Consider the following 13,887-nt stretch of genomic DNA (forward strand, 5'->3'; position numbering starts at 1 on the left):
TAGCAGAATAAGTATTATTTGTAAATATGGAAATAAAGATAAGAAGATAAATGATTATTTCTAGAGTGGGAGAGATGAGCAGGAGACAGCTCTTTTTCTTTACTGACTTTTTAACACAACAATATTTTTAAATGTTGTATGTGTTACATTGGTAAAGTTGCATTCAGAATTATAATCACAGATATTTGATTTATTAGTGGAAATCAACATCTGCCAGTATATTCTAGAGTTTTGGAGCTGCCCCATGAAGGCTACTTAGTGAACACATGAAAAGCATACTTCACTAATTTATTCATGTCATGAAGTTGGGAGAATTTGTTAAAATCAGATGTGAGTATTAATATGAAAGATGTATGCTACTGGGCAATCAGGAGAAAATAAATATTCTATTCTTTGGTTTAAAATATTAACTATGCTAAAGATGCATAAAATCCAATTTAATAATAGTATCTGATTCCATGTGTATAGGTTTATACTGATACAGAATCAGTGTAGAAAAACTGGATGATGAGTAAAAATTGAAATTTGATGCATTTTTGATCATTTTGATCACATATTACATACAGTACATATAACAAAGCTGGCAATATTCTTTATAGCTACATTCTTGATAGTAAGACCATTTTTTCTTCTACTAGTGAAAATTCTAGATATCACTCTTTGAGATGGTCATAATAAGGAGATTGAGAAGACTGAAGAATTGAACAAAATGTTTATATTTTACTAGGAAAATAGAAGACAGAAAACAATTGTCTTCAAATATTTGTCTGGTGGAGGAGGAATTTCCTTAATTTTAACTTCAAGATGGCAGAATGAGAATTGGAGGTCAAAGTCTCATATGTGTATTTAGCTAAAGAATACTCCTAAAGAAAAGTGGGTTACATGTGCTGTGGTATGGTCTCCAATTTTAGAAAGGCTTGCTAGGACATGGAAGGCGTGTGTACTTCAATTAATACATTTGTTTAAATAATTTATGCTTTGTGTAAAAAGACAGAAAAGAGAAAATTTGAGAACTCTCCCAATTTTAAAGATACCCAAAACAACTAAACAGTATCTCAAAAGTATTTCAAGAATCTCAAAATTTTATTGTTTAGATAAATAATATTTATGGGTCTATAAAAACATATTGCATCATTATTACTTAAATGAGAAAAAGGTAAATTCTGTATACCCGAATTCTCCTTTGGTGAAATGGAACTTGTCATCCTTTAGTCTTAAAAATTATTAAAGAGTCACAGTTTGTATGGATTTCGGTATCCAAATGAAATTCTGAAGTTATTCCCAGACCTTTATATTTCAGTTGCTAAAAAATAATATTTTTTAAAAAATCTTTCCCAATAGCAATTAGCCAACAATCTTTGTAACTAGTGTCTCTTTTCAACTAATTTTACTGAGCCTTATAAAAGGAAACACTTTCCCATTCTCTAAGAAACTGAGTTTTGTTCATTCGTTTTCTCAATGCTTTTACATTAAAAGTTATATAGAATCCTTGTAGTTTGAAAATAAAACACAAACTTTGGAAACCACATTTAATAAATTTTTTTAAAAATCTCTAAAGCTCTCTCCTCAATGTAGAAAATAATCTTAAATGATCTCTATATAAATGTAATACCTTAGTAACATAATAGTAATTTGGATATTGGAATGATTATTATAAACAAGTTTGTGTGTCTCAAAAATAGCTGAACTTTCCACCGAAATATATCCAAAAATTAGTCAATAAAAAAAGAAATTATGCATAAAAATTCTAAACTTAATAAGGGCAGAAACCACATCTCTAAATATTTACTGAATAAATAAAATAAATAAATGGTGTAGAGAAAAAATATACTTGTAGATAAGAGATCCTTTGACTTACAGATACCATCTGTATTTCTATTTATTTTTACATCTGTCTTTACATTATGCAGCTTTACATTATCTAGTATTTTTGCCCCAGAAATTTAAGAGCTGATATACTATTCTAAACTTCGTATTTGGTAGAAAGAAAATTTAGTTGCTTTGGCATTTTTATTTCAAAAGGTGCATTTTGCCAAGTATACATATTACAAAGACCTTTTAAATATAAATCTATTTTATTAGAAAGGGGTGGAATTGAATGACTTTTAGCCCCACAGAAAATCCCATGGGAAGCAAAACTACATGTAATAAACTTCTTTGCTTAAGATTTCTTTTGCTGTTCTGTTTTTTGGGGGATGTGCTGTGGATCTTTTGAGAAAAGAACCTATTCTTGGGTTCATCTATGATTGAGACTTTGCCCATGTTAGCAGAGTGAGGGAGAAGTCATGCTTTTTGTCTTTCCTACTTCTAGATATAAAAATTTTTTCTAAGGTTCCAAAACAAACAGTGAAGAGGTTCAATCTCAGAGGAAATGATGAGAGCTCTCTCTGGTTGGCAAATAGGGCCTATTTTTCATTAGAGTAGAAGTATAAATTGCCTTTTACAATCTACTAAATTAACATATTAGCACAGTTTCACATTATCGTTTATATAACTTATATATTTTAAATCTTGCACTATATTTAATGATATCTCAATCAGAACAATTAATCATTAATGACACCAAATGCCTTCTTGTTTTGTTCATCAAATATTATTATACTTGGATTTATATGTTTTGGGCACACCTTATAGAGAAGCAAACTTTCTGCTATATTTAACAATAAAAATAATCACAAGATAGAAATAGAAATGGCTCTATTATACAAAAACCTGGTAATTTTAATGATTACATTGAAGTGGAACTCTGATTGCTACCATATTTTAAGAATGTTATTTATATTTTAGAACTGGTTTATCTTAAAGTATTTCTTACTATTAATAAACATCCCATTAAAAGAAATATTTTTCTTGAAAAAATAATTTGGTAGTTACCTAATTAAATAGGTATTTCAATAGGCTTTGATTAAATATCTCAAAATGATTTTTCCCCCAATGGTAGGGTTTGAACCCACATGCTAGGCAAGCACTTTACCCCTGAGCTACAGCTCTCACTCTCAAACTGATTTCATAAAACTGCTATTTTTTTTTTCTGGGAAATCTACTTTTAGTACTACTTTCTACTGATTTTGAGTAGATTCTAATTCCAGAATTCTTTTTCTTTACTGAATATCAAAGTGATATTTAAATCATCTCAAAAAAAAAAAAAAGAAAACTAACATTGGTGAAATTTAACTCTCAGGTGAAAGAAAATTCATTTTTCCCCTTCTCAGTCCTTCAGGATTCTTCTCATTCTGTGCCCCACCAAGCTCCTAAATTCTTTCCTTGGTACATGTATATGGTTGAGTATGCAGGAATAATCATATACTTATTTTCATTTTACTATTTTTACTTGTTGTAATATAAACTGTTCCATGTCCTGATTCACTGGTATTTTTATTCTTCACATCTAATACACAGTGACTGCTATATAAATACCTACTGAGTGGAAAAAATTAATGGAAATTCATGAAGATTATAAATCAGGAATTTTACATTTTCTTCAAAAAAGAACTGAGGCACATATTAGCTAATCTTTCTTCTCTTAATCAAATTAGCGGTGTAAAGTAGTACAATTTGTCTCTAATGTTACACTTTCAAATAGTTTTAAAATAAATCTTTACTAAACACTTAAGTCATGAATTCTGCTATTTTTTCTATTTGTGTCCAATACAACCCCCTTAGAGTGTCCCACCCTTCTGAGAAGTAGAAACCCCTTGTTTCTTTTCAGTATCCAAGGCTGAGATTGGATGACAGCAGAAGACTGAAATGTTAGTTGATTTTCTTCACTATGTATTTCCAACATGGCACTTACATACAAAACAAAACAAAAAATAACTCCGATATACTTATAAGGTGAAGAATAAGAATCAATAGAAAGATGGCCAAAGGACTTCTATCAGCACTTTACTAAAGAGGATATCACAAGGCAATAGACACATGTGAAGGTACTCAACTTAGCCATCAAAGAAAATCAAATTAAAACCACCAAGAAATTCCACTACAGAGTCAATAGAATTACTAAAATTTAAAAGTCTGATAATATCATGTTGGCAAGAATGTGGGGAAATTGGAATTCTCTTTAAAAAACCATGTAGAAGACTGTTTAGTAGTATTTATTAAAACAGAACATATTCATACACTATCCTTTAATGAACTCCTGTCTATATATCCAATGGATATGTATGCACAAATTCATTAAAAGACATGTAAGAAATGTTCAGCAGAGAATTACTTCTAAATCCCAATTTTAAAAAAAAACAATCTCAAATGCTTGTCAACTAGAGAATAAATATGCATTACAAATCATAGTCATTCAAACAGGTCATATAATTTTGTTTTCAAAGAAGTAATACTAGATGGCAATTGAAAACTGCAATTGTATACAATGTGATCAAATTTCATATATTGTGACTTTCACAAATTATCAAAATTCCATTCATCTAATGTTGACAAGCAGGCAAGCTAATTTGTGACATCTGAAGTCAGAAATGGAGTAATATAGTGACTGTGAAGAAGTAAATGGGAGAATTTCTGGGGTGCTGATGTTCTTAGTTTAGGTCCTGGCTGTACATATGTTATCACTTTGGAAAATTCATTGAATGGCATCTTTGTGATTTGAAATTTCTCTGTATTTTTTATGTCTATAAATGTTTACTTAAAGGAAATAAAACCAAACCTGAATCCAAATTAATTTCTTTCTTATACTGGAGTATAACTTGCTTAAGTGGGTTTTGTTTCAGATTGTTTGATGTGTTATTAACCCTTTCTTCTGTATTTGGATTTTTAGTTTCTTGAAGAAAGGGAGTTTGTATTTACAGGATAAGTAATAATGGTTAGCAGAGCACCAATCTTGAAATAATAGACCTTCTGATAATCCCTTTTGTATTGCTTCATTTTATTCTATAAATGTTCTCTTTAGGTAGGTATTATTCTCATTCCAACAAAATGAAGTCTTAGAAATGTTCAGTAATTTGCCAAAGATTATTCAGTAAAATATGAGTCTTATTGAACTCCAGGCATTTTAATACTTCTTACCCTAACCTGCAGAATGTAGGATAGATTTATTATTAAACATATTTCAACAAGCTTAAGAATGATGTTAGCTGGGTCAGTGGTGCATGCTTGTAATCCTAGCAGATCAGGTGGACTGACTGAAAGTTCAAAATCAGTCTTAGCAACTTAGTAAGGCCCTAAACAACTCAGTGAGACTCTGTCTTTAAATAAAATATGAAAAAGTCTGGGGATGTATCTCAGTGGCTAAGAACACCTGGGTTCAATCCCCTGACAAAATAATAATGATGATGAAGATGATAATAATAATCTCTTCATATTCCTTACATTAAAGTTTGCATTTTGTCTCAGTGAATATTATCTTCTTTATGTGAGACTATATAATACAAATCTTGTCTTCATCATCAAATGGATCCCTCACAATGCAGCTTGCAAACTCAGTGCCCTTAATTGGTTTCTTTGCTTATTGTTCAATCTTTTACTCTCTTCAAGTTTAGGTTTCATGATCCCTTCAAATTTATGTTTGTATATCTTCTACAAATCATATAATCACATTAGTTTTTATATGCAATGTATAAATATATAATATATAAGAACACATGCTCAAAACATTTTATTGAGAAATATACACATACATACATAAGAATATGACCAAATAGGAAGTTAGCAAATGTCAAGCAACATACACAAACTTTTAATGTATGATTGTCATGATTATGTAGAATAGGCTGCTGAAAACTGACATGTAAAATCTGTATAATAAAAATTTAGAATATCTTAATGTCCTAATATTAATTAATGTTTATGTATCTTATATAAGCAGTCTCATCATATAGCACATAGATGGAGAACTCTGGGAACAATTTCTTCTAACATCATCTAAAATCTATTTCCAGAGATCTTTAAACAGTTTGAAGCATTATGCCTGGGAAATTAGTAGCATTACCAGAGACACACAGGCATTTTTACTTTCTTTAACATGGAAGTATAAAGAAAAAATAAAACATATCATGATTTATGTTGAGACTTTTCTTAGAGTTACTTTATGCTCTACATTTGAACTTCACTTAACATCAAAACACACACAATCTCTTTCTTGTTTTATGATCTCATCATTGCTTCAAGTATCTGCTTACATTTTTCCTAGGTCATACATTTCAAACCTGCAGGCCAATTGTGTCACCTTTTTAAAGTTTTTTTTTATTGTTTCAGAGTATTATATCTAGGACAATCTATAAATCTTTGCATATTTTCCTTTTTGGTAAAGCATAAAATCCATATGTACAAAGAAGGAAGACTATGTAATTAAACCTAAACTATTCTTCTAGGGTAGATCAAGACACTATTCATCTTTGCCAGGTTATGATGGAATGTGTCTTACTGGCTTAGGCTTTCTAGAAGGATCTGCTAGCAAAATTATTCTGTTGTCAACTACAGTGTTCATTTCTAATTATTAGGTTATTTTAATCTATTAAGCACCAAATATTTATAGCTCCTCAATATTGTAAATCACACGGTTGTTACTGAAATAAAATAGGAATCCCGCCCTGCACTCTGATCATCTGTTTATTACATTCATTGCAAAATTGCAAACTCCTTGGACACAAAGATTGTGTCTGATTTATTTTTAGTAATTTGTAGTAGATATTCATGATTTGGGGGAGATCAATGAGTGTACTTTAGAAAGACATGGTAATACATACCTTATATATAATCAGAGAAATGATAAATTATGGTATAATGGTGTATTAAGAATTGTAATGCAAAAATAAATAAATTAAAAATTAAAAAAAGAAACACATGGTAATAAACATAATACATGGAAAGACTATTTCAATACTTAGTAGATATTTCTGATACATTTTCTAAAAAAATTTATTTAAAAATGTATTTCCAATCCACTTACTATGCTTGTGTATATCTTTTCCAAACTTAAGAAAATAATTAATAACTATGAATGTTTTTACTCAACACTGCCACTTTACAAAGTCGAAATAAAGAATGGAGGGTTTTTGAAGCATTTCCCCACACATTACCTTGCCTCTGGGGCGGCTGCTGGTCAAGCTTCCTGAGCGAGTTTCTCCTGCAATGGGAACTACAGTGGAAGGAGCTGCCCCATTCCACTGCTTAGCCCCTCAGTGTTCTTTTGGTACACACAACTGTTAAATTGGCAAACTTTGGATTTACTAGGTGTGTACTATTATTTTCACCTCATTTCTGAAAATGCTTTTGTTTGTGGCATTCCATTGTATTGTATTAATATATATTTTTCTACATAATGATATAGGCATTTTTTAAAAAAGAAACACTTTGAGGAAAGTAATAGAATTAAGAGGTTCAAATGGCTATTTAAATAGCTATTTGAACCTCTTCTTTAAAAAAACAACTTTCTCATATTTTTTGTAAGAAAAATGACCTTTAAAGAAAAAAAATGTATTTTCTTTACTTTTGTTGGTTAATCATCATTACCAGAACTCACTGGGACACAAGTATCTGTTTGTCAAATATGATTTCTTTCTACATAGGAAGTAAAAACATCCTAAGAAAATGAATTAGATCTTAATGTGGCTAAGTGGGGAAAAATATATAAATATAAATTGACTTAAAGAGAATTTGCTAGAATAGTTCAATTTCATTATGTGTAACATCTCTTACCAAATATAAAAAAAAGAAAAGTAAAGCTTACTCATCTTTTAAAGATTACCTTAGTCATAAGTACATGTTTTTAATTCACTAAATAAAATTGTTCATAATTTTATTCATTATTCATAATATATAAAAGAAAAATATAAACATTTTTAGGATTTAAAAATTGATATTTAAACAATAAATCTTATACTTAAAATTCCAATGTTAGTGTATAACAGAAATATTTTCTGTAAAACAGCAGTAGCTTATACATATACCAAGTAAAATTATGAAAGCATACACTATTCAACAATTAAATATTTAATAAGAGAAATTAGCAGTTTGTTATTTAAGAAAAAAACATAAAGGAGGCATCCATTACAACACACAATCTGTTCAGTGACTTAAAACATTTCAGATATTGATCCAAGGAGTACAAATGAGCATACATATGAATTATGCAAAGCACAAAGCCACAACAGATCATTAATAAACAAGAGTTAAAATATAATAACATCACATTGGTAAATCACAAAAATGCAGTCATTAAATTAACAGGCATAGGTTAAGATTTATTTATTCTTTTTGTTATTACAGCACAAGATTTCCCACAACATGGAGAAAAGTTAGATGTATTGTTACAACTTTCTTTCTAATAGTATTTTAAATGATTTTGCACTTTATATTTTTATTTTCCTTTCAAATTAAGAGATTTCATGTTATTTGTTCACACACACACACACACATATACTCTTTACTTTTCTACTTAATGAATAGGATCTTTTAAAATTAGTTACCCATGAAAGACTATTAATCTGATATGTTGACAAGAGGTATTCTGAAGTTTGGCTAATATGTAATAACATTGGAAAAGGCAAAAGATTAGATCTAGTTTTGATAACAAAACTTCAGATCCCCTAAGCCCTTTTAATATAAAAGGCTAATTTAACAAATAAATATTCTTCAGGTAATAAAGGAAATCCAGGCACTCTAATGATATATGTGTACTTTATACATATACAAAAGTAAATAAATAAGTTTGTAAAAATTCTAATATAAACATTTATTACAATAGTAAAAACTTCATTTTCAGTTTATCAAGAAAAAAAGATATCAAAGTTCTTTCCTAGTGCAAAGACTGAATTTTCAAAGAACTCCTTTTGGAACAGACATGGTAAACGATGAAGAATTCTGTACTTCTGCCTTACTATTTTGTAATTTTTTGTTATATGTTTTCTTCATTATTTATTTGTATAAGATTGAAAAAGATGTCTGTGCACAAGATTTGAATGAACACTCAGGTTTTTGACTTATGGCACCATTTATGTACAAAGATAGCACAACACAAATATATTGGAATTCCAACACAATACATAAAATTATGCAAAAACCGAAATAGATATGTAGAAAAGATTGGTAAACCTAAAAATGTTTTTGAATGTCAAATGAAGGACTGAAAAATATCTACCTAAAATTGATTCAAAAGGAATAACTGTAATTTTAATGATCTGTACATTTTTATGTTAAACTTAAAATGTATTATATTGTTCATTAAATAGGACAGGGTCAGAAAGGGCCAGATAGTAAATATTGCAGGCTTTGCGGATCATACAGTCTATTGCAACTAATCAGCTCCACTCACTGCTGGAATGCTAAAAAAGCAGCCTTAGATAACACAAGAACAATGAGCATGACTGTATTCCAATAAAACTTATTTATAAAACTAGGTCGGGGGTGAGGTGGTGGTAACTAGATTTAGATCAGGGGCTATACAGAAAAATCTGACTCAAAACACTTTAGTTTCATTATTTCAATATCTACCACAAAGCAGGAATGACAAGTAAATGTTTAGTGCTTTGCGATTAAAGTCATGAATCAGTAAGGAAAATAAAACCTTTGTGCTGAGAAACCAATGCCATTATTACTCAGTCTCTAATCAGTGAAGAGGATGCTGCTTTTTTAATTAAGGCAAAATTCTAAGAGGGTCTTATTAAGAACTATGCCTGACAACTAAAATCAATGAAGAGAAAGAGAAAGAAGAGCTATAATAAGGAGAAATTGAATTTCCAATCTAAGATAGTTAATAAAAAAAGATGCCTTTTAGGGTGAGTTTCTATAGTATTTCTAATCCCCCTGAATGGACTGTAAAATCTACATGGATAAAAAATACGTTTTAATTAACTCTGTAGCATAGTGCCCAAGACATAGTAGATGATCAGTTAACATTTATTGAATAACTGTGTGAGTGCTTTCTATGGAAAAAAAAATTGTTTTTTTTTTTTTTAGTTCCCACAAAGGGATGGTGCTCTGAAGTAGTGATTTTATTTTAAAATCTTCTTATAAAGTTAAAATGTTCTGTTGTTTTGTAACATTAGTCACACTTGCACTATAAAGATAAATTTCAGCCTGAACTAGAACTTGACGTATATCTCACTGTTAAAGTTTGTCTTGGGCAAAGCAAATGCATTACCAAGGGTTGGGTCTAGTCAGAGAGGATGGTGGAATGGAACTAGACAGCAATTCCTGACAATTCCTAACACAGAAAGAAGGTAGTGAAGGATCAGCTGGCCTGAGACCAGATAAATGCTCTAAGATCCAGTATTACATAGTTTGATACCTGAAGAGAGTTGAAGCTTGAGTACTGGAGTAAAAAATAAGGACAGAGTTCCCTAACCCTGAACCTCCACTAGAGTGGAGGGAGGAAGGAGGGGCGACAGAGAAAAAAAGAAGGAGAAAGAGGGAAAGAAAGAGCACATAAGCTCTTCCCCTTAATAACAACTGGAAAGAAAAGCAGACCAAAATAAAACACGGCAAGAGCAGTGGTGCCCTTGAAGCAGATCAAGCAGCTTAAATTCAAAGTGTAAAAAGAAAGCCAAGAAAGCTCAGCATTTTGTGGAACCCACAGGTGACCAGTCATCCCCATCATTACTGCATCTCCTCATCTCCAGAGAATAGCAAATTAAACCAGAGGGAGCACCCTGCAGTGGGATCTCTCATGAATCCGCAAGAAAGAACTTCTAATTGGATCTCTACTAACCAAAAGTTGCTGCAACTCCCACACTTCACCTGGAACAAGGAGAGCAGGGTGGAGCAGCCCCACTCCAAAGTGCTAGCTTAACCCAGCACTCTACACAGCTTCCACAGGAGCCCAAGCAGAGACAGAGCAGTTGCCTGCAATTCATGGTGGCTGGAAGTGAGAGTTCAGATCCCAGCGGGAAGGTGGTTTTGTCCCAAGAAGAAGAAAGGAAAGCTGTCAGCATCACACCCACCACTGGCCCTGATGGAAAGCACATCATGGTGGGAAGTGGTCTTAGTCCTGATGAACCTAAAAGGACTGATCCCCAGACTGCAGCCACAGTCTGCATGAAACAAATTCCAGTGGGAAGCTGCCTAGGTTTCCAGTGGCATAGAGGGATGATCCCCAGATCTTGGCAGCAGCCAGAGAAAGATGGTTATGGAAAGATGTTGCCTGTGTCCCAGGAAGCTTAAATGAAGGGTACCTGGATTGCAAGCATAGACAGCAGGAGGTCAGTCAAGGTGAATAGTTGCCTGGGTCCAAGGCCGTAGAAAGCAATGGTACCTTGTCTCAACCATAGCCACAGCTGGAGAGTGTCTGGACATGGACTGCACACTGCCTCAGTCACAGTCAGCAAAGGAAAGTAACACCCACAATTAACAGTTTGGGGCAGTGGAAGCTAGAACCCAGGCAAATCACTTGAATCTCTTTACTCATTCCTAAGGACAATATCCCAGTGAGCTGCACTGGCAATGGGGAATGCTTCTGCACTACAAATTACAGAGAATCTACAACCATAGGACCTGTGCTTGTAGATAGCCACCAGGATCTAGGTCATTTTGAAAAGGATCCTGTAGAGGGGAGTGGGAACATGGGACCCAAGGCAATCACAATGACAGCCCAGAGCCCTTGCATCCTGAACTTCTGCACACAATAGAAACAACCAGCTGACATAACTGCTGTACCCCTGAGCACTCAGACTCAGGCCCCTGAATTGACAAACCAGAACTGGCTGATGGGAGATCCATAGCAACTAAGGGAGGGGCTTCTGTGCCCCAGCATCTCTGGAGGAATAGAGGGATCAAAAGCCAAACAATGATGGACATCTTCTAACTGTCCAAATCTGAATGAAATCTAAACCAAGACTCAATACGAATTTTCTTCAACTCAACCTGGTTTGCTATAAAGAAGATTTTTGCCACTTCCTCACCAGACAGGGGATTAATATTCAGAATAAAAAATAAATAAAAAACATAAAAAAACCTCAACAGGGCTGGGGTTGTAGCTCAGTAGTAGAGCATTAGCCCAGCACATGTGAGGCACTGGGTTTGATCCTCAGCACCACATAAAATGAATAAATAAAAGAAAGGTATTGTGTCCATCTACAACTAAAATGAAATTTTTTTAAATAAAAAGAACTCAACAAACTTAACATCCAAAATCCCAAATAATCCAACTAAGTGGGCAAAAGAACTGAAAAAACACTTCTCAAAAGAAGAATATAACAAATATGTGAAAAAATGTTCAACATCTCTAGCAATTAGGGAAATGCAAATCAAAAATCACATTGAGATTTCATCTTCTACCAGTCAGAATCACAATTATCAAGAATACAGACAATAACATGTGTTGGTGAGAATGTGGAGAAAAAGGTACTTGCATACACTGTTGGTGTGACTGCAAATTAGTGCAACCACTCTAGAAATCAGTATGGAGATTCCTTAAAAAACTAGGAATGGAACCACCATATAATTCAGCTATCCCACTGCCTGATATCAAAGATATAAAATCAGCATTAGCAACACACCCACTAGCCAGACAATGGAACTAACCTAGGTGTCCTTCAAGAGATGAATGAATAAAGTAAATGTGGTATATATACACAAAAGAATATTACTAAACCATAAAGAAGAATGAATTGAGGCCTTTGCTGGTAAATGGATGAAACTGGAGACTCGTGCTAAGTGAAATAAGGCAGACCCAGAAAGTCAAAGGTTGAATAAGTTTTCTCTGATATGCAGAAGCTAATACAAAATAAGGGGTGGAGGTGGGGAAGGCCGGGAAGGGGTATTCCATCAAACTAGAAGCAAAATCAGTGAAGTAAAAAAAAAGGAGAATGAGGGGGAAGGAAGAGGGACTGGATAAGGGAAGAATTGAGGAATGAATCTGACCTAAAGTTCCTAAGTACATATAAGAATAAACCACAATGAATCTCACCATTATGTATATCCACAAGGCAGTAATTTTTAAAAAAATGCTATAAGTAAATAGCAGAAAGGTGACTAGAGGGAGGAGAACTGTAGGAGGGAGGGAGGTGGGAAAGGGGAAGTATTAGAGACTGATTTAGAGCAAATTGTATTCTGTGCTTTTACAATTATGTCAAAATGAATCCTAATGTTATATATAACTAAAAAGAACCAATAAAAATTATAAAAAAGGGTTAGTTGTAAAACTGCAGTTATGGTTATTTTCTAAATAAAATGATTTAACTTCATAAATACAATTATAAATATATTATAGACTCAAATCAATTTTTCATCTGAAAGAAATGAACTTAGTTGTCCATGATTTAAAAAATCAGAAGTGACCAAAAAACTAATTCAATATACTTAGGTATTAAATATTCTTCAGAGTTTAGATATCTGAAAACAACTAGAGAAAATAAACCATTCATGAGCAATATTTATGAGTTTGGTCTATGGCTCCAAAAAATAAAAAAACAGAAAATTAAAATATTCCTAAACACAGTAACTCCACACAGTGGAGAAAAATGAAGATTCACATAAATTATTATATAAATCATACTTTTCTGTGATGTAACAAACTGTAAACAATTAATTTATTTTATGTAAGTAAATTTCTCTATCTTTTCTTTAATATAAATTTTCACATTTCCAAACAAAATAATGAGTTTTAACAATGATTAAAAACAAGTTTTAAAAGATTGTTATTTGGTTTTGGATCAGTTATTGGACATTGACAAACAAAAGCCACATACAGTTATATGCTCAAACAAGACATAGCCTTGATTTGTCATTGTTACAAGCAAAGTGTTAACATTACATAAAAATGTAAATAGTGAGGGCAAACAAAAGATGTAATGAAGAAAAATATTTCCATGGGAATAGTGCTATGGTTCAAACTTCACATATAAAAATAAATACTTATAGAACTATTAAATATTACAGTACTTGAAATTGAATCAATCCTTCTTCCAACTATCAATTTTTAATAATATAAGCCAAGAAGGC

General features: G+C 32.0%; 1 protein-coding gene across 1 annotated transcript in view; it reads right to left on the reverse strand.

Annotated features, from left to right (window-relative positions):
- Positions 1-13,887, reverse strand: part of ADAMTS20 (ADAM metallopeptidase with thrombospondin type 1 motif 20) — a 143,361-nt gene that overhangs the window by 49,153 nt on the left and 80,321 nt on the right. The window lies entirely within an intron of this gene.

The sequence above is a fragment of the Spermophilus citellus genome, assembly GCF_964194105.1.
Source record: "Spermophilus citellus genome assembly, chromosome: 10".
NCBI classification, from domain to species: Eukaryota; Metazoa; Chordata; class Mammalia; order Rodentia; family Sciuridae; genus Spermophilus; species Spermophilus citellus.